This window comes from Eulemur rufifrons, chromosome 19 (genome assembly GCF_041146395.1).
Source record: "Eulemur rufifrons isolate Redbay chromosome 19, OSU_ERuf_1, whole genome shotgun sequence".
Lineage (NCBI taxonomy): Eukaryota > Metazoa > Chordata > Mammalia > Primates > Lemuridae > Eulemur > Eulemur rufifrons.
The window spans coordinates 39,664,385-39,683,355 of record NC_091001.1 but is presented as its reverse complement, the minus strand read 5'-3'; positions in this window follow the sequence as shown (position 1 = coordinate 39,683,355).

Genomic DNA, 18,971 nt, shown 5'->3' with positions numbered 1-18,971 from the left:
TTACCAGGGTCTCCCTGCACAGCCAGGGGTGAGGTGGCAACAGGGACTTGCAGACGTCCAGAAGCCTACACCTGTGCCTCTTCCCATTTGTTCCATTAATATGGCAAAGTCTGGGGGGACTTTGCTGCATCCTAAATTTTTGCTTTAAGCAATGCTATCTTTTTTTTTTTTTTTAATCATGGCAAATGTGAAACATATACAAGAGTAGACAAGACAATCTAATGAATCCTCATGAACACAAGTTCCTGCTCCCACTGTGTGTAATTCATGGCTACCTTGTTTAGCCGACAGCCCCATTTATCTCCTGCCTACTATGGAATTTGAGGCAAATCCAGGAGCTCTCCTCCGTAAATATTTAAATATGTATTTCTAAAAGACAGGGGATTGTTTTAAAAATGTATAAGCACAATACTGTTGCCATGCCTTAAAAAATTGACAGTGATTCCTTAACATAATCAAATATCCAGTCAATGTTCAGATTTCCAGTTGTCTACATAATAAGGTCTATACATTGTAAGTGATTGATATGTATTAAGTCTATTAACCTGATTTTCCACTATTAACCACTCTGATTTTCTCTCTCTCACTTTCCCTTCAAATATATTCATTGAAGAAAGCAGGTCATTTTGTCCGACAGTTTCCTCCAGTCTTGATTTTGTGGATGGCGACTCCTTGCTGCCATTTAACATGTTCATGGGTCTCCTGGATTTCCTATCAATGGGGAATTGGAGCTGGAGGCTTGAGCCATTTATTTTGGGAAAACAACTTCATAGGTGATGTTAAGTGCTACCACTTTTATTTTGAAAGATTTTTTTCCCCCCCGGATTCCTAGCTTTAAAATTCTGCGCCTCAAATTTGTTATTAGTTGGTTTCTGGAATAAATAAAATGTTCAAAATCTTTTCCTCTCAATTAATGAACAATTTTTAGCTTTTCCATGTTTACTAGCTCTGGCAAGAAATAGCTAGTGGAAAGTACAAGTGATTTTTGAAATGCCAAAGCAATAAATTTCCAAATCAGTTTAGTTTGGAAGAGCAATTCATGTATGTGTGATCTAATTTCCAACACTCACCAATAAGACTTTATGAGAAGACCTAGTGAAATGTCCAACACGCTGGTGTGAGCAGTAAAATGGAAGCAACTGGTTAAAGGAAAAGAAAACTGTAGCCACAAGGAGGTGCGGATGTTGGCTGAGGCAGGAGGGAGAGAAATAAACTTCTGGCACCCACTGTCAACATCACCCATCTAAACAAAAGATTTCTGTCTCTGTTGACTATCAGTAAACATCTGGGCTGGCTAGCAACTATTCATGATCTTATCGTTAGTTAAGGGCTGGAAACTTAGACACAACACATGTTTGTAAATACACGCTCACAGCCATAGCTTACATCATTTCTTGAAATAGAATCACCTTCCCTATCTGAATTATGCAGCCATGCCGGCTGTGAAAGCAATACATCTTTATTATGCACTTTAAGTAACAATCTGGAAAGAAAAATCTGTGACTTTAGAGCTGGTTATAGCACCAAATATGAAGAGAGAAAGTGCAAAACTAGAGCAGCCCCCTCTTCTCAAAACTCCCACGGGTGGGTATCTACCGCAGTGTGGAGCTGGCCTCTGGCAAAAGGGCCAGTCTGACTGACGGGCCTAAATATAGAAGCCAGGAACAGAAAGTGACCCGTGGACCTTGATCTGAAGGCCAGCAGACAGCAGGCCTGAAATTTAATATGCCCCCCGCCTCACCCGCCTGGTCCCTTTGTTTGATTTTTATGAGAATCTGTTTCGGGGCTCTCTCTCTTGTTTCCTTTTTTCTTCCTTCTTTTTTCCTTTTAAACTATAATATTGTCTTATTTTTAGGATGCAGAAAGCAATGGACAGAGATGGCTTCCACGGAGAAGCTATAAAAAGTTCCATTTTAACTTGATACCATGAAAGTTTGGAAATTAATGACACTGCTGTTCAATGGCCGATTCCTGCCTGAAACAGTCCTGGATCAGGTGTGGTGTGAATGAAAGGCCCTCAGGCCGCCACCACTCCTGCCGGTGGAGGGGAGCGTGTAGGCAGGAGGTGGCCCTCAGTGGCCGGGAGCCGCCTTCCTCTCTGCTAGTGGCTGTGTGCGCTGGACTCGAGTTTCCTCAGTGGTGAAAAATAGGCTGAATCAGGCACAACAGGCCATCCATATCGGTGGGTTCTGAATCCGGATTCCACCAACTGCGAGTCCAAAATATTCAGGAAAAAATACAACAATAATATAATACAAATAAAACAAGACAGTATAACAACGATGTACATAGCATTTACGTTGTGTTAGGTATTACAAGTAATCTAGAGATGATTTAACGTATATGGGAGGATGTGCGTAGGTTATACTATCCCATTTTATGTTAGGGACTTGAGTGTCCCGGATTTTGGTACCCGCAGGGGTCCTGGAACCTATGCCCTGAGGATGCTGAGGGTGACTGAACTCCCCGAGGTCCCCCTCAGTGCCGCCTGCCTCTCAGCTGGAGATCGCACAGAGAGGATTGTGTGTGTGTCTACTGCCGCTGTAACAAATCACCACAGACTCGGTGGCTTAAAACAACACAAATTTTCCTGAAGAACATTTAGAAGATTAAAGAAACCAAAACAAAACACAAATGTGTTGTGCTGTGTTGTGTCCTCCATGGGTAGCAGGCAACTGTGTGTGGCCCTGCTGGGACAGTAGAGAAATAGATTACAAAACACGTAAGACTCGTCCTCCCCAGCAACTCTGTCATGAGCTGAATTGTGTCCTCCCCAAAACTGACATGCTCAAGTCCTAACCCCCGGAAACTCAGAATGTGGCCTTCCTGGAAATAGGGTCATTGCAGATATAATCAAGTTACGATGAGGTCATACTGGAGGGTGGGTCCCTAATCCACTATGACTGGTAGGTATCCTTACACACACACACACACACACACACACACACATACACACACAAGAATGTCGTGCAAAGGTTGGAGTGATGCTGCCACGAGCCAAGGAACGAGCAAAGAGTCCTGGAACAGACCCTTCTCAAATGCCTTCAGAGGGATCCTGGCTCCACTGACACCTTGGTCTTCAGCTTCTGGTCTCCAGGACTGTGAGCCAATTAGTTCCCATTGTCCTAAACCACCCAGTCTGTGGGGCCTTGTTACAGCAGCCCTAGGAAACAAATACAAACTCGAACTCTTTGGGGTTGACTTCCTCTGAGAGCAAATACTTTTCTGTAGAAAGAAGAAGCTTCAAATACTTCGGGAAACACCACTACTAACTAACTACTTAACCTCTCTAAACCCCAATTTCCTCATTTGGTGGCTGTGAGGGTAAATGAGATCTTGACCACAAAGCATCTAGCTCAGGCCCCTGCACGTTGGAAATTCTCAGTAAAGGGTCGGGGGCGGTGGGGAGCCCCTCCACGGCATCTGGCTCACCTACTTCCTCGCCTGCCTCCACCGCTCCTTCACCCCCTTTTCTCCTGCTGGCTGTTGTTCTTGAGAGGAAAGAGAATGTATCTAACCTTGTATCCCACGGAAATTCTATCCACCAGCAAAATGGGCTGTATCAAGCCACCTAGCTTATAATCGTATTTGTAGGAACAAGTGAGTAAGTAAATGAATGAATGGGCCAAAGAATGAATGATGTACCTCCAGGCTCCCTGGACCCAGAGCCTTTGTACTCAGAGACCTGAAGAAACAGTACTGATTGGCCCCCACTGCCACCATGCACATGGTAGCCACTTGGCCTTCCAACTCGGATTGGAGAGGTTTTAGCGGTTACATGAGAAGAAATGGTGTGAACATGGGGAGAATGACACTGAACTTAAGCCCTTTGCCAGCTGGACAGCTTCAAAAGCTCGATGGAACTTTCTAACCTGATTTTGAGGGTCCATGAACACCGGCGTTACCCTTTCCCTTCATCCCGCTGCGGCCCTCACCCCAGCTCGCCGGGTGACTGCCCTCACTGCCTGTCCACACATCTGCTCTCTCAGCGCAAATCCTGGGCGATTGCTCCCCTCGACACCCCCTACAGCTGCCACACCAGAACGAGGCACAAAATAACAGAAGAAAATCCCTCCCCACCTTAGGATCAGATTCAGCATGATACTTTTTCATTCTGGATGATGTCTTAAGTATGCTAAATGTCCTAATTCCATATCCCTGTGCACTGAACTGCCAAGGCCTGTTTGCTCCACCCTGACTCACCTGCAGCCTGTCTGTGTGGACGAGACTGCAGGTTTCCTGAGTGTGTCCCCACCCTGTAGTTCCAGAGCCCTGCCCTGTTCTCTTACAATAAGACTAGCAAGACCTTGCCGCCCACGATTCGTGGGGCCCCCGTTCCCACCTGGGCACTCAGGCTGTTCTTCCTACTTGGCATAGTCTCTCCTCTTCCCCAGTCCTGCTCTTCCCTCCTTTCAAACACCTGCGGCACTTACCTCTCCACTTCCCTTTCAGTTCACACCTCCATTCCTTCCCACCTGGACTCGCTTGCTACGGACTCCTATGCATTTATTTATACAGAACCCCCTCAGCATCTTCGGGAGAAGAGACATTTTTACTTCGTTCTCGATTATTTCATGTCCTCTGTGCTTACTAGAGAAGAATCTAAATTGATCCATGTATTCAAAGTGGAGCCGGGACCAGGTCTGTTACTGGGCTGGTAAATAAATTTCCACCCGTGTCCCAACCCTGGTAGCTGACGAGGCTGCCGCAGTGCTGGCTGTTGGAGATTGGAATAGTCTAGGTTCATATCTGGGCTCTGTGGGGGACACGGCGACCACTGAGTGACACCCCTAGGCCACGGGAGAAGGGAGCTGCGTGCAGGCCACGTGTTTGCTGACCCCTGTTCACTGGCTCCATCTCCCTCCATGAACTCACCTTAGGAAAGGGGGATTTTGTGGCTCTATGGGTTGGAAGTCTCTGGGGTTGCCAGGGAACCATAAGAGTCGCTTAGCTGAAAGTGACCTTTGCCTTTAGTGTTGAACTCGCTCCTGTCTGTAGCCCAGGGCTGGCTGGAAAGAGGGTGGAGCAGGGGACAAAATGAGAGCCCGTGACTCTGTAAGACCTACCGTTCATCCAGGGGCCTGGGAGCACGGTGGCATTCTAGACAGAAATGCGCTTGGATGAGCCAGCTTATTGAAAGGGAACTTGTCTTTAGACATCAGAATCTGGACTGTCCACCCAGCCCAGATATCTCTATATAATAATAAAAATTATAATAAGGAAGCGGTTCTTAAAGTAAGACTTTAAGAAAGTTAAGAATGACCTTTACTGTGAAACGAGACTTGACTTGCTCTTTATTCTAAATCTTAAGTACCTAAAACAGACTGTCGGGCTCTCAGGCACTGGCTCTCAGCGAGGATGTTTCTATTTCTGGTCCAGCTTGGACCCTCTTCGGGCTGTGTCGTGCCCTGGTCACCCACTCTTGTCCCCTGCTGTCTAGTGGGCTCTTTGCTCTGGCTTCACCCTCCTTACCCTTGACTCTGGCTTATGTACCACAGTGTGGTCCATGCAAAGTGAGTCCCTGTTGGTTTATTTCTACAAAATTTTGCTTCCCTCCAGAGTCCTCTGCCAGCTCCTGGCCGGGGCGTGGGTAGCTGCAGCGCTGTCTCCAGTGTGCAGTGTCCACCCAAAGCCCTATTCTGGGAGGGGCTCTGGAAACTCCTCTCGGCAGGGATTGTCCCCGCTCTCCTGTTGGGGGAAGGTGACATTGATTCCTCCATTTGCACAATACCCTGACACTTCCTTTGCCGTGCTGTGAATGTCCCCTCCACCCGAAGCATCCCCCCTCCATAAGAGAGTCCCCTTCCATCACTTTGTGCCTTATAGCAGACATCTTACGCCGGGTGAGTCATTTCCACTTCCCCTGTTGCCACGCAACCTGGAAATGGGTCCGGGGCGGCTGATGTGAAGAAGTCGGAGGGAAGGAGGATGAGCTGGCCTATGAGAAAGCTAGAGAGTGGGAAAACAGAGGAAGAAGAGCCTTCTTTGCCACCTTTTAAACTGTTAAGCGGCAAAGAAGAAAAAGAAAACTCCCCCTCTTGTGAAACGGTTCTCCTCAAAGATCAAAATTTCTTTTTTCATTTGAGTGTTTTTAATTAAACCCTGAAAATAAATGGATCTCTTCAGTGTCTTTCTGGTTTGTAAAGGAATATTACCTTCCCATCAGTCTCACCAAGGGGACCTGGAAGTCAAAGTTGAAGTCCGTGGTCCCCACTGTGGGGCAAGGGCACACCCAGAGAGGACAGCGCAGCTGCCAGCGGGCCAGCCTGCGGGGCCCAGTGCTGCCGTGTCCCCTTCCTCCCGTCACGCTGCTTCCAGGAGCTGCTGGGAACCTGGGGGGCTGTGATTATTAAAATAATGCAACGCAAAGCAAAGTCTCCAAGCTTTCTAGCAGTAGACCAAATACCTGCTGTGTTTAAAAGGCACTCTGGTCGCCCTGGGATGCACTTGGGGACTTTGGCCTCCCTTCCTCCTCAGCAAGGCCGTGCGGTGTGAGGAGCAGTCAGAGCCACTAGGGGTGGCTACGGACATGTCTCCACCCAACCTGTGGTGGAAGGTCCCCTCTGTCTTCTAGCCTGAGTCACCTTTGTCCTCTGACAGTGGAAACAGATGCCATCACCACACTCACATTTTCCCTAAACCAAAGACCTCATCCTGCAGGCAAAATGGGTGCATTTCTCTTCATGTGGCCGTGTGGGAAGGACCTTCCTGGGCCTGCCCCTCAGCAGTCCTGAGGCCTCAACCAGCTCCCCACACCTCCCGAGCCAGCATTGTCATCTGGACATTGGTGACTATGATGGTTAATTTTATGTGTCAACTTGACTGGGCTATGGGGCTCCCAGACATTTGGTCACACGTCATTCTAGGTGCGGCTGTGAGGGGCTTCTGGGTGAGGTTAGCATTTGAATCAGTAGACTGAATAGAGCGTGCTGCCCTCCCCAGTGTGGGTGGGCCTCATCCAATCAGTTGAGGGCCCGAAGAGAACAAAAGGGCTGATCTCCCATGAGTAAGAGAGAATTCCTTCCGCCTGACTGCGTTTCAACTGAGACATTGGCTTTTTCCTGCCTTCAGACTTGACCCGAAACGTCAGCTCTTCCTGGGTCCCGCGCCTGCCAGACTTCAGACCGGAACTGCACCATTGGCTCTCCGGGGTCTCCAGCTTGCTGACTCCCCTGCAGGCCTTGGGACTTGCCAACCTTCACAATCGCATGAGCCAATTCCTTATTTTTATATAAGGGATTTACGTAAATTCTGTTTCTCTAGAGAACCCTAATACAGTGTTAAACAAGATTAAATGAGGAAAGGACCCAATACACAGAAAACAGATGACTGTCCTTCCTTTGTGTCCAGTGTTCCAGAGAGACCCGCAGCCTGACCTCTGCCCACAGTCTCCTGAGAGGCTCCGCCAGGGCCTCGGTTGCAGATTTCTGTGGGGCTTTCTCCGCCTTCACCCCTGGAGGAGGCCTCTGAGGGTGCAGGGAGTTTCACTGTGAAAGGGGACAGAACCACTCCTGTCAATAAGAATTGTTTTCAAAATGTCCTAGGGGACCATTGCGGGTGACCACAGCCATTGCGTAGCCCTTGCTGACACAGCGGTGGGTGCCAGCTTAACACAAGAAGAGGGTTCCTCAGGAGGGAGAGAGGACCCCAAGGAGGATCCTGGGTTCAGGCGGCCTCTTAATGACAACTGCAAAAGATAATGCATGCATTATAAAGTGCCTCAATTTCTTTTCTTTTTCCATTTTCAAATAATGATCTGTAAAGAAAAAAGAAAACTAAAAATTAAAATTCCCCTAAACCTGAAGCAAAGAATTATATCAACATATTTATCAGAGACCAAGCTTAAATCAAATGTCTGTGTATCAAATTCACAGATTTGCAGCATCTTGATTTGGACTAATTAAGAGACATTTTAAGCAATTTCATTTCCCCCCCTCCCTGCAAAACACGTCTATTTTTGGAGAGGCAGATATCATCTCCACTTTGACTTTTTATTTCTTTGATTTTCAACCGATCATGAGCACTTAGCTCTCCTCCGTGGGCTGCATTAGTCTGCGGCCAACTTTGAACTGCTGTGAAGGGAGATTGATGCCCATGCTGTCTGACACACGTGCCTATGTGACTGGGCTTTTCCCCCTTTGAACAACTCCTGAACTGATAACCCAGAGTAGGAAGCTTTTCCTGGGGAAAGCAGATGACTCGTCATTACCGGTTGGAAAGGGGAAGCTCTCCTTCCTCTGGCTACCTTAGTGGCCACCAAAAGGCAGAACTGATTGATCCCGCATCTCTTTCCCGGCATTGCATGTGTCCATACCATGGCTGTCGGGGCCACTCCCTGCTGTGGCCTCCCAGTCCTGGCAGGCTGCCACTACTTACTTTTTTCTGCTCGTTGAAAACAAGCAGTAACTCTGCTTCCAAGCACAGAAAACCAGCTTCCTTTTCTGACTTCTCCAGCTCCTCTTACCCAGAATGGAGTCCAAGAGGAAGTGGCCGGAGCCATCCAGGTTTGAGTGCACAGCCTGCTCTCAGCATCAATGGGACTATGGTAGGCTCAGGGCCTGGCGGAGTTATGGATGTGCATATTCCCACTTTTGAGTCTGAGTAAGCAGTGCTGAATTGGAGGAATGGAAGGACATCACAAAAATAAAATATCTTAGGTAAGTAGGTTACCTTAGGTATGCAGATTAGAATTCACAGGCACTGAGAATTTGTATGATTCTTCTTCCCTTGTTAGAAAGGAAGCTCTCGAACTTGGCATATTGCATATATAGGTCCCAGGAAGGAGGTCTGATAAAACCCAAAGGGCAGGAGTCAACTCTGCTTACAGATAGCACCAAAAGCACTAACCTAGTGCTAATAAGCCCTGAAATGCTTTCTGTTTAGACTGTGAAGCAGCTCAAGGACAGAGCAGCTGTGCCCTGGCCGTTTCTCCTCTGATAACAGGGCTCCTCGCCCTGGTGCGCCAAGGGCAAGCCAATAACCTGTGTGCAGAGGGAAGGGAAAACATCACTGATTAAATGCCTTCCAAAGACAGAGAGTGAGTACAAATATGAAAAATCAATACCTAGGTTTCATCCAATATGGATCAAAGCAGACCAACAGTTTACACACAAGCAAATATTATACAATGAATCAATGCATGACAACAATTTTAGAAATGCAAATATAGAATTTTACAATAGCCTGGAGGACCTGTAAAGCTAATAAATGGGAATGTAAACATCCATCTTGGTCAGACTCTAGGTTCCTTTTATCTTTTAGGACAACAATGTGGCTATTTGTATAATAAAGAGCTATAAATTTGTTTTGTGACCTCTAACCCAATACTCCGGGAATTACACTATTCACACTGCCTAAGAAATTATTTATTTACAAAAGATAGGAATTATTCCAGATGCTCAAGAATGGAGAATTGGTTCTATAAATTATGGCACCTTAAACTAAAAGCATGTAGACCTATCCTATTATTTTGTAGATGAAGACACCCAGGAGAAGATAAATCTATGATGACAAATAGTTTTCATCTTACATACTAATTCCCTTAATTGGAAAGTGCGTCTCAGAGTCCTGAATAGAAAAAGGGTCTCCCCTCTTCTCTACTGCTAGGGAATGATTTTCTCTCAAGAATCCCTTGAGAGCAAAGCAAGAGAGAACAGCCCTAAGAAATATTGATTGTCAAGATCTTGCTTTCATACTTAAATATAAGCTATTCTCAGCTATTATCTACTCTCATCCCTAGGCTATGGCATTATCTGGAAAGAAATGTACCTTCAAATAGCCAGAGAAGTAGAGGTTAATGTCACTGATTATTGTCAATGTAACTGATGTTTTCTGGGCCTGCCAAAGTTTTCATGATTCATTAACTATAACAAGACAAAATTGTTATATAATTTCTTTCGGATATGGTGCATAATTTTCAAAGTAGTGGTTAAAAACTATTTTTGTAAGTATTATGAAATACTCAAATAAGTGGATCTTCAACTTAATTTTATTTTATATAACATCTTTTACCCCCTAATTGCAGGACATAAATAATATATTAGCTATTACTAAGCTTTTGGCATTGTCTACCTTTCGTGTATGTGTGTGCATGTAGTATATATGTGTATGCACACACGCACATGTATATGTGCATGTAATGCACGTGTGTATTGTGTGCATGGTACATGTCTGTGCATAAATGCACATGTGTATGTATGTGTGCATGCAGGCAGTGTGTGTACACATGTATGTATATATATATGTGTGTGTGCATATAGGGTATGTATATATGTGTGTGCATGTAGTATATTGTGTATGCATTCATGCAAATGTGTATGTGTGTGTATGTGTGCACACATGCATGTGCACATGTAGTGTATGTGTGCATGTCTGTGTGTGTGTGTGTGTATATTATATGCAGGCATGCAGCTTTTATTTTGAACTGCCCAGGGCCTAAGGTGTTAGTGAAGTCATCAAAGATAGGAGGGAAAAAATCTGGTCCTGTCTTGTCTGTGCCATGATTTCAGGGTACAATATTTACAGCAGATGTCTTTGGGGGGCCAGCACAGCTCATAACCATTCTGCCCGTTGCTGCGTAGTGTTTCCTCTCATTCCCCATCTGCATGTGCAGCCAAGTTTATGAGTCCCCTGTCCCCCAGCAACAGCTAAGTCAACTAAGTTAGACAGCAGTCCCAAACTGAACCAATTTCCTCCCAAAACTTGGTTTGGGGACTAAAGAGAGCCAAAGAGCCAGACAGTTTCTTTCAAGACTGGAATTGGAATGTGAGTGAGGTGCTCTCTAAACAGCAGAGAACCAGAGCCCCAAACACCAAGAAATGTTAGGTGAAAGATGCAAAAAGAGAGAATATCATGAGTTCTCCATGGCTTTCCATAGCCTCATTTCCAGCCCGACTCTATCTTTCCATTTGGATTCCATGGAATACCTCTGAATACTTACAATAAATTCTATCCGTCTGTTTGTTTATTTAAAGGAACTGAGACCAGTTGCTGCTTCCACCCAAATATTCCTTACTGTGCCAGCTTGGACAAATCACTTACCTTCATGTTTCCATTTCTTTACCTCCAAAATGAGGAACTTTGGCCATATACCTCCCTACCTCTAATTTATATTAAATGGCACCTTCCTGGAGCCTGCGTCCCAGATGAAGCTAGGTTTTGCTTACCTTTGGCAGAGAGATTGGAAAAGAGTACTGGAATCTTTTACTGTGTGAGTCAGCTCTCTAGGAGTTGCCACAGAGGTAGAACCTCACTTCCTCCAGAGCATGCCAGCTACAGAGACTTACTTCATCTTTATATATACCAGATATACACCAAGATACTACAATCACCAAGAGAAATAAAAGTCTCTGGGTAAGAGAGGAATCTCTGCAAATAGAATCTGGGTAGAATATTTTTCCAGATGAGAATTTGGGGCATGACCCTATAAACACGGAAACATTCTGGTCTCTATCTCTTTCCTATGTTTTTAGTCAGCTCCATTACATACTGAATGATAGACTTTCTTATATTATAAAGTATGATTTTGTGATCATAAATCTTGTTTCTTTAATTATATTAGATGCTCTTCAAAAGCAAGGTCGGAATGTAAATGTGCTCTGTTCTGAATCCCTACTCTGTCCAGCCCCATTTTGCAAAAGATAGTTATTGATAGTTTGAATTCACCACCCAAATAAATAATTGCTTAAAGATGCTCTTACTGACGTCAAGATTCTTAAGAAGGACAATTGTTTGAATAATTGATTGAATTGAATAAATAAATGAATGATAACCAAAAAAATATTCACTGAGTTCATGCTAATTATCAAACTGCACCCACTAACCCCTTCCTGGTGTTCCCAAGCTCGGCTCCCCAAGAGCAAAGGAAGAGGCAGTAGGGGTGAGCTGTTCTTCCATGCCTACTGACAGAGGTTTGTTTATTGAATGTGTCACAGAAGAACACTTTGCACACACTAGAATAGTTAATCCAGGTCACTGAAGAAGCAGACAGGATTAAATGTGCAAGGATTTTATCAGGGGGAATGCCTGAGAGAAAGGACGCTGGAAAGGCTGGAAGAGCCATCAGGCCGTGATACAAGTCTGGCTTGAATGAAGGAGAGAGGGAGGGGAGGTTGGGTGAAATCCTTCTGGATGGTCACGCAGTGAAAGGAAAGTTCAGCAAAGCCAGAGGAGACCCCTGGCCCCAGGAACAGGCCTGCCTTAGTATTCCTGCCCTGCTCAGGTGCTCACGGAGAGCAACCCGTGGGAGGCATGATCTTGGCGCAAACCAGTGGTGGATTTCAGAGTGGAGCAGCTGGGGTCCTCGATCAATTACACTCCCTGTGGTTGGCGATCTGCAAGGCATGACCACCACAGATGTTCAGATATTTGCTTCACTGAATTGACAGTCATACCTGAAAGAGCCACATCCTTCCTCTTCTCTCTTTTTTTTTTTTTTTAATTTCATCTTATTGTTATGGGGGATAGAGAATTGCAGGTTACATACGTTGCCCATGTACCGCCTTTCCCCCCAAGTCAGAGCTCCAGGCGTGTCTGTTCCCCAGATAGTGCGCGTTGCACCCATCATGTAGGTATATATCCCTCCCTTCCCCACCCCCCCCTTCCCGAGTCAGCACTTTCAAGTGTTACCATTCCCCAAACGGTGCGCAATGCACTCATTGTGTAGGCATACACCCATCCCCTCCCCCACCCCCCACCTCAGTCTGATACCGGATTGGTGTCGTTCCCAGATGTGTATTTAGGTGATGATCAGGGAAACCAGTTTTCTGGTGAGTACATGTGATGCTTGTTTTTCCATTCTTGGGATACTTCACTTAATATAATGGGTTCCAACTCTCTCCAGGAGAACCATAAAGATGTCGTATCTTCATTATTTCTTATAGCTGAGTAATATTCCATGGTATACATATACCACAGCTTACTAATCCAATCATGTATTGATGGGCATTTGGGTTGTTTCCACATCTTTGCTATTGTGAATTGTGCTGCTATAAACATTCGGGTACATGTGTCTTTGTTACAGAATGACCTTTTTTCCTTTGGGTATATGCCCAATAATGGGATTGCTGGATCGAATGGCAGGTCTACTTGAATCTGTTTAAGATACCTCCATAATGCTTTCCACAGGGGTTGCACTAGTTTGCAGTCCCCCTCCTCTTCTCTTACCTTGTCCATTCTCACCAGGACAGATAGGCTACAGATCCCGAGAGGTTAGGTGACTGTGATCATTCAGTTTTACAGTCTGGCAAATTTGCATAATAGCCGCCCATTAGGAGGTTTCCAGGATCCATGCTTTGTTCAATCTCAGAAAGTTCAGATCACTGGATAAACACTCCAAAAAATACAGGGTGCGATAGAGTGTGTGTGTATGTGTGTTTTTGTATGTGTGTATGTGAGAGGGAGACAGACAGACAGACAGTACCTGGTCCATTAGGAATTTGAGCTAGCTAAGCTTTGAATCTGAACATTTCAGTACTTTTCCTCCTTTGACTAAAATGAAAAAGCAGAGATAATGCAGCCCAGTCCACTTAATATCAAGTCATCAATAAAAAATCTGTTTCATGGATTTTTTTCTCCAGACTGGCAATTTGGCTAAAGTACAATACAACTAGCCAAATACTGACATCAAAACATCGTCAAGGTTAGTGTTCAGTAAAAACCATTGCTTTCTGGGACAACAAAACAAACAAACAAACAAAACTTTCTATCAACCAAAGCAAAAAAATTAATTATTTTAATAGATGTGAACCTGCCATTTTGTGTTTCTATGGGTATCTTGGTTACACATGGCAACACTATTTAAGCAGACCAGAATAACAATATCAATTCTCTTGAATTAAAGTCTAAGAACTTGCCCCAGCTTTGGATAATGTCATTTTCTTCTACTTTTATTTTTAGAAAACCCTATTTACATCACTCTGGAAGAAGGAATCCAATCACATTAAAACCATATTTTCTAGTAGTTCTTAGTAGATTAAGCGAGACTTGCAAATGGCTTGAGAAATAACAAGTTCAATAATATTTGCAAAAGACCTGTCTTTGATTGGAAATGACTAGGCTCGTTCTGCGTTCACATCTGACCTTCCTACGCAACTATGGCAAGAAAAATAAATACTGTTCAAGGGAAAAGCCATTTGGCTATTTTCCTTGGTCCTGTGAGTTCTAATCAAATTTGGTCAAACTCAAAGGACTCAAGAAGCCAAGCATTAATTTATACATATCGCTTAGGTCAGCTTTGAAAATTACCTTTTGCTCAGAACTCCCATGACTCCTTTCTTTCTTAGCCTTTTCTTCTTGAACATCCCTTTATTCAGCTGTTTCTGCCAACATTTACTGGTTAATATGTGCCTATTATTCTGTTAGGGTCTGTGGAGGATATACAAACTAGAAAACACATCTCTACTCTCACAAGACTTTCATCTTAGTTGGAGAAAGAAGACATCTACAACCACACCTACAACGTTCAGCCACGTGCCATCAGTAAAACAGAAGGTTAAGGTACAGAGACAGGAATTTGGGCCTTGATTCTTTGGTGGCATTTGAGGTGGAGGTTGTGAAAGATGTGTCAGCTGAAAAAAGGCAAAGAATATTCCAGACAATGAGAAAAGAATGAGGAGAGACAGGGAGGAAGGAAACTAAAAAGCACGATGTGTTTTGTGGAAGGCAGGGCCTGTTTAGGGAAGACTGAGACATCAAACTGGGAAGGAGGAGGGGCCAGTGGTTTTAAGACCAGATGTGGAAGTTTAGCATATTACATGTGCAACAGGCACCACTAACAGCTTTCAACTGGGGAGGGACATAAACAAATTTCAGGAAGATACTACCTGGAGGTGATGTGCAGATTCCTGGAGGACGCCAGGAGTGCAGTGCAAGGGGCAGGAGTGAGGGGCCACGTCAGGGCTGTGGCAGGGGAATGGGGACATGGGGTCCAAAGGAAGAGCCACTAAAACTAAAGACTTGGTGGCCCCTCAAGTGGATGAGGATCTCATAAGAGATGAAGATCCCATTCCCAGCCTGGGTGGTGGGAAATGGCTGTGCAACCAATGAAAAGAAAAACAGGAAAGACAGGGAGATGCTGGCACGGCCAGAGGGCTGCAGAGGAAAAGCAAAGGTATGAAGTTTCACCTTCATGGTGAACAGTGCATGGAATAGTCACTCGCTAGGAATAGGGACGAGAGTTCAGGACAGAAATTATGGGCTTGTGATTAAAATCTGGGAGTGGTAAGAGTGAGGGGGAGGTCCATTCCCTAGCAAGCAAGAGCCCATGAAAGCAGGTGACGTAGAGAGGAGAGGGCGCTGCCAGGGAGGAGGAGGAGGGGAGCAGAAAGCAGAGCTCAGGACAGAGTTGGGGAAGTCGGTCTACCCTTGCAAGGGCCCCGTCCTCCAATGCAGTTGGGAAGGGGGCACATGCGGTGTGGCAGCCCACCCTCCCTGCGGTCTCCCTCTCAGCACCGCCTCAGCCGCCTGCCCCACCTCTGGGGCACCCGTGGGGCCCCTGTCCTTTCCCAGCAGGATGTACCTGGGCGGGGTGGGGATGGTGCAGAGATGCCACCAGTCTTCTTTCTGGGCAGCCTCTGCTTTATCCACGAAAGTGCTCATACAAGGCTCTGGAGCATGTTAAAAACTTTACTAAAGTTTTGGGTATAACTGGAGGAAATTTCAACGTAGGAAAGAAGAAAACTGAAGTCCATACACTAAATATGATTATTTTATCCCAGAGTCCTAGAAAAGAGTAAAAACTTCAGCCCTTTCATAGGGCAGACTCGACTTCCCAGTCTTGCTTTCATGATTTGAGGCCCATCCTTGTTTTTCCCCCTTAAAGAAAAGCCCATCCTATGCTTTTCTGCTGTGTGAATCTCCACCTCCCTGTTCTGGACCCAATGGGTCTCCAACACTGAGTCGTCTCCTCACCCCACCCTGGCGCGCAATCCAGAGAACACGGTCACTACAAGGACATTTCCCAGAGTGCGAGCTCACAGTCCAGAACCACAGTGCGGTGGCTTCAGGAGAACCGTCCTCGGGGCTTCCCCACGCTCAGTGCCAGCTCAGGTATCTCCAGGGTGGCAGCTGAGGGTAGCCCTCTGAATTGTTCTGCAGATGACATGAAAGCACAACTTCACACAGCCCTTTCAACGACACATGGTCATTCTCAGGGACTGTGTGGTCCAAATACACATTAAGGAAGAGAAACATTTTCCTAAAGGCAATATAACCTGCAAAAAATTTCCTGGCCTATCACTGAAAGAATTTTGTACATTTTTAGGCAGAACAGTTTGCTTCCCATTTTTTCCCCATTCCCATTCTGCCCTAGGACATGCCTCGGGCCCACCTGTGAGGCTTGGCATTCCGACAACAGAACCATCCATCTGCCCAAAGACCCTGCAGAAGCTCTGCAGTTATATTTGTCTTATAAGGAATGTGGGAAAAGCAGCTTGCAGAAGTAGGAGAGGCATATGGGCAGAAAGGTAGAAGGATGGGGAAGATAGAACTACAATGCAGGCAAAGGCAAAGGGAAAGAAGATATGTGGGGAACAGTTTCATGTGCTCTGAAGAAATCAACGTGGAAGAAAATCACAAAAAAAATTTTTTTGAATTTCCAGTCTGATGTCATCGGGGACCATCTGCAAAGGCATTTCCATAGGAAGGGGTGGCAGTGGAACAGAAACCACAGGTTTTCTTTTGAGGAAAGAATATCAATAAAAAGAAAGGAAAAGAAGAGGTGACAAGCTAGGAAGGTAGGAGATTTGGGGTGAGGTCACTGAGGCAAGGAATACCTGGGAATGTTTGTAAGCAGAGACTGAAGACAGACTGTCTCTAGCTAATGAAACTCGCGAGGTGGGAACTGGGAAGGATGGGAGAGAGAAAGTTGAAGCCATATAACCATTTTATTTTGAGAAAGGGGGGAGTAGACAAAAATATATGAGGATACAAATACAAACAATCAAACCAGAAACTCCAACAATACTGAGGCAGAGAGGAGGGCGCTGAAGAAGACGGGATTCCTCAGTGAAGTAAAAAAGCCAAATCGTGTGTGGAGACTGAAGAATCGTGGAAGCTCGGAGATTGCAGCAGAGGCTGCAAACAGCTCCATGTGGAACTTGACAGGCAGAAACACAAACAGTGTAATAAAACCCACCAGAGTTCCTTCCAATAACTTAGACCAACTCTCCCAATGTGCACAACAAGAAAAGCTAAACAAAATACAGGCAGCAGCTACTCCGTGGTGCTAGAAGGTAGGAGGGACTGCCCAGCCAGCTTCAGAAGACTTTAGTCCCAAGGGGTAGGCCTCACGGTCGGACTCCTTGTCCCGTGGGAGCGTCTGCCAGTTCCTGCACAGGCATCTGGGCAGTGCCTCTGACAGCTTTATGGGGTTAGAAGGGTAAATGTTTTTAAAGTTTATGAAGTCTAATTAATTTTGTCTAATATTAGTGTAGCCACCACTATCTTTTGGTTACGATTTGCATGGAATATCATGCAATATCATTTTCTGTCCTTTCACTTTCAACCTATTTGTGTTGGAACCCTCCTACCTTGCTGGCGGGAATGTAAGATGGTGCAGACTCTGAAAAATAACTTGGTTGTTCCTCAAAAAGTTAAACATCGAATTACCATATGCCCTAGCAATTCTACTTCTAGGTATATACCCAGAAGAATTGAAAACAGGAACTCACATGGATACTTGTTCCTGAATGTTCGTAACAGCACCGTCCATCTTAGCCAAGAGGTGGAGACAATCCAGGTGCCATCAACAGATGAACCAATGCATTAGTCAGTGTTCTCCAGAAAAACAGAACTGTTAATATATATATAGTATAGAGTATGTGTGTAGAGATTAATTTATAGTAAGGTATTGGCTCACTCAATTATGGAGGCTGAGAAGTCCCAAGAACTGCAGCCTGCAAGCTGGAGATCAAAGACAGCTGGTGGTGTAGTTCAAAGTCCTGAGAGCTGCAGAGCCGGTACTGTAGATTCCAGCACAGGTCTGAAGGCCTGAGAATCAGGAGCACCAACGGCGGGAGAAGATCCATACCCCAGCTTAGGCAGTCCGGCCAAAGGAGAACGAACCCACCCCTCCTCCATCTTTTTTGTTCTATTCAGGCCCTTGACAGACTGGGAGGGGCCCAGGCACAGTGGGGAGGGTGACCTGCTTTCCTCAGTCCACTGATTCAAATGCTAATCTCTTCTGGGTGCAGACACACCCAGAACTAATGTTTAACCAGATATCTGGGCATGCCATGGCCCAGTCAAGTTGACACATAAAATTAGCCGTTGCTATGGATAAACGAAATGTTGTATATACATTTTGTTCAGCCACAAAAAGAAACAAAGTTCTGAATCATGCTACAACATAGGTGAACCTTGAAAACGTTATGCTGTGATATAAGCCAGACAAAAAAGGACAAATATTGTGTGATTCTACTTAGATGAAATATCTAAAATAGGCAAATTCATAGATAGAAAGTAGATTAGAGGTTACGAGGTGCTGGAAAGAGGGGAAATGAAGAGTTATTGCTTAATGAGTAGAGAGTGTCTGTTTGGGGTTAGAGAAAATATAATATTTTGAAGCTAGATAATGGTTATGGTGTATATGTAATTAAAGATACTGAATTTGTATACTTAAAAATTAAAAATGTACCAAAACATGGTAAATTTTATGTTATATATATTTTACTATAATAAAAAAATTGATTAACACACTTGACCACATTAACGACAGAGAAAAACCATATGGTCTTCTCAATAGATGTAGAAAAATCATTTGATAAAATTTAAAATCTATTTATGAAAAATACTTCTAACAACTTAGAAACAGAGGAGAACTTTTTAAGTCTGATAAAGAGTATTGTGCCAGTTACCAGCTTATTGCCTCTCAGCTCCAAATCCCCCCTTCAGCACCTGCTCTGTGAAGGATTTTTTCAGCCTTTTTCCCATACAAAGAATACGTGGAACTTTGCCAAAAGGGCGTGCTGGAG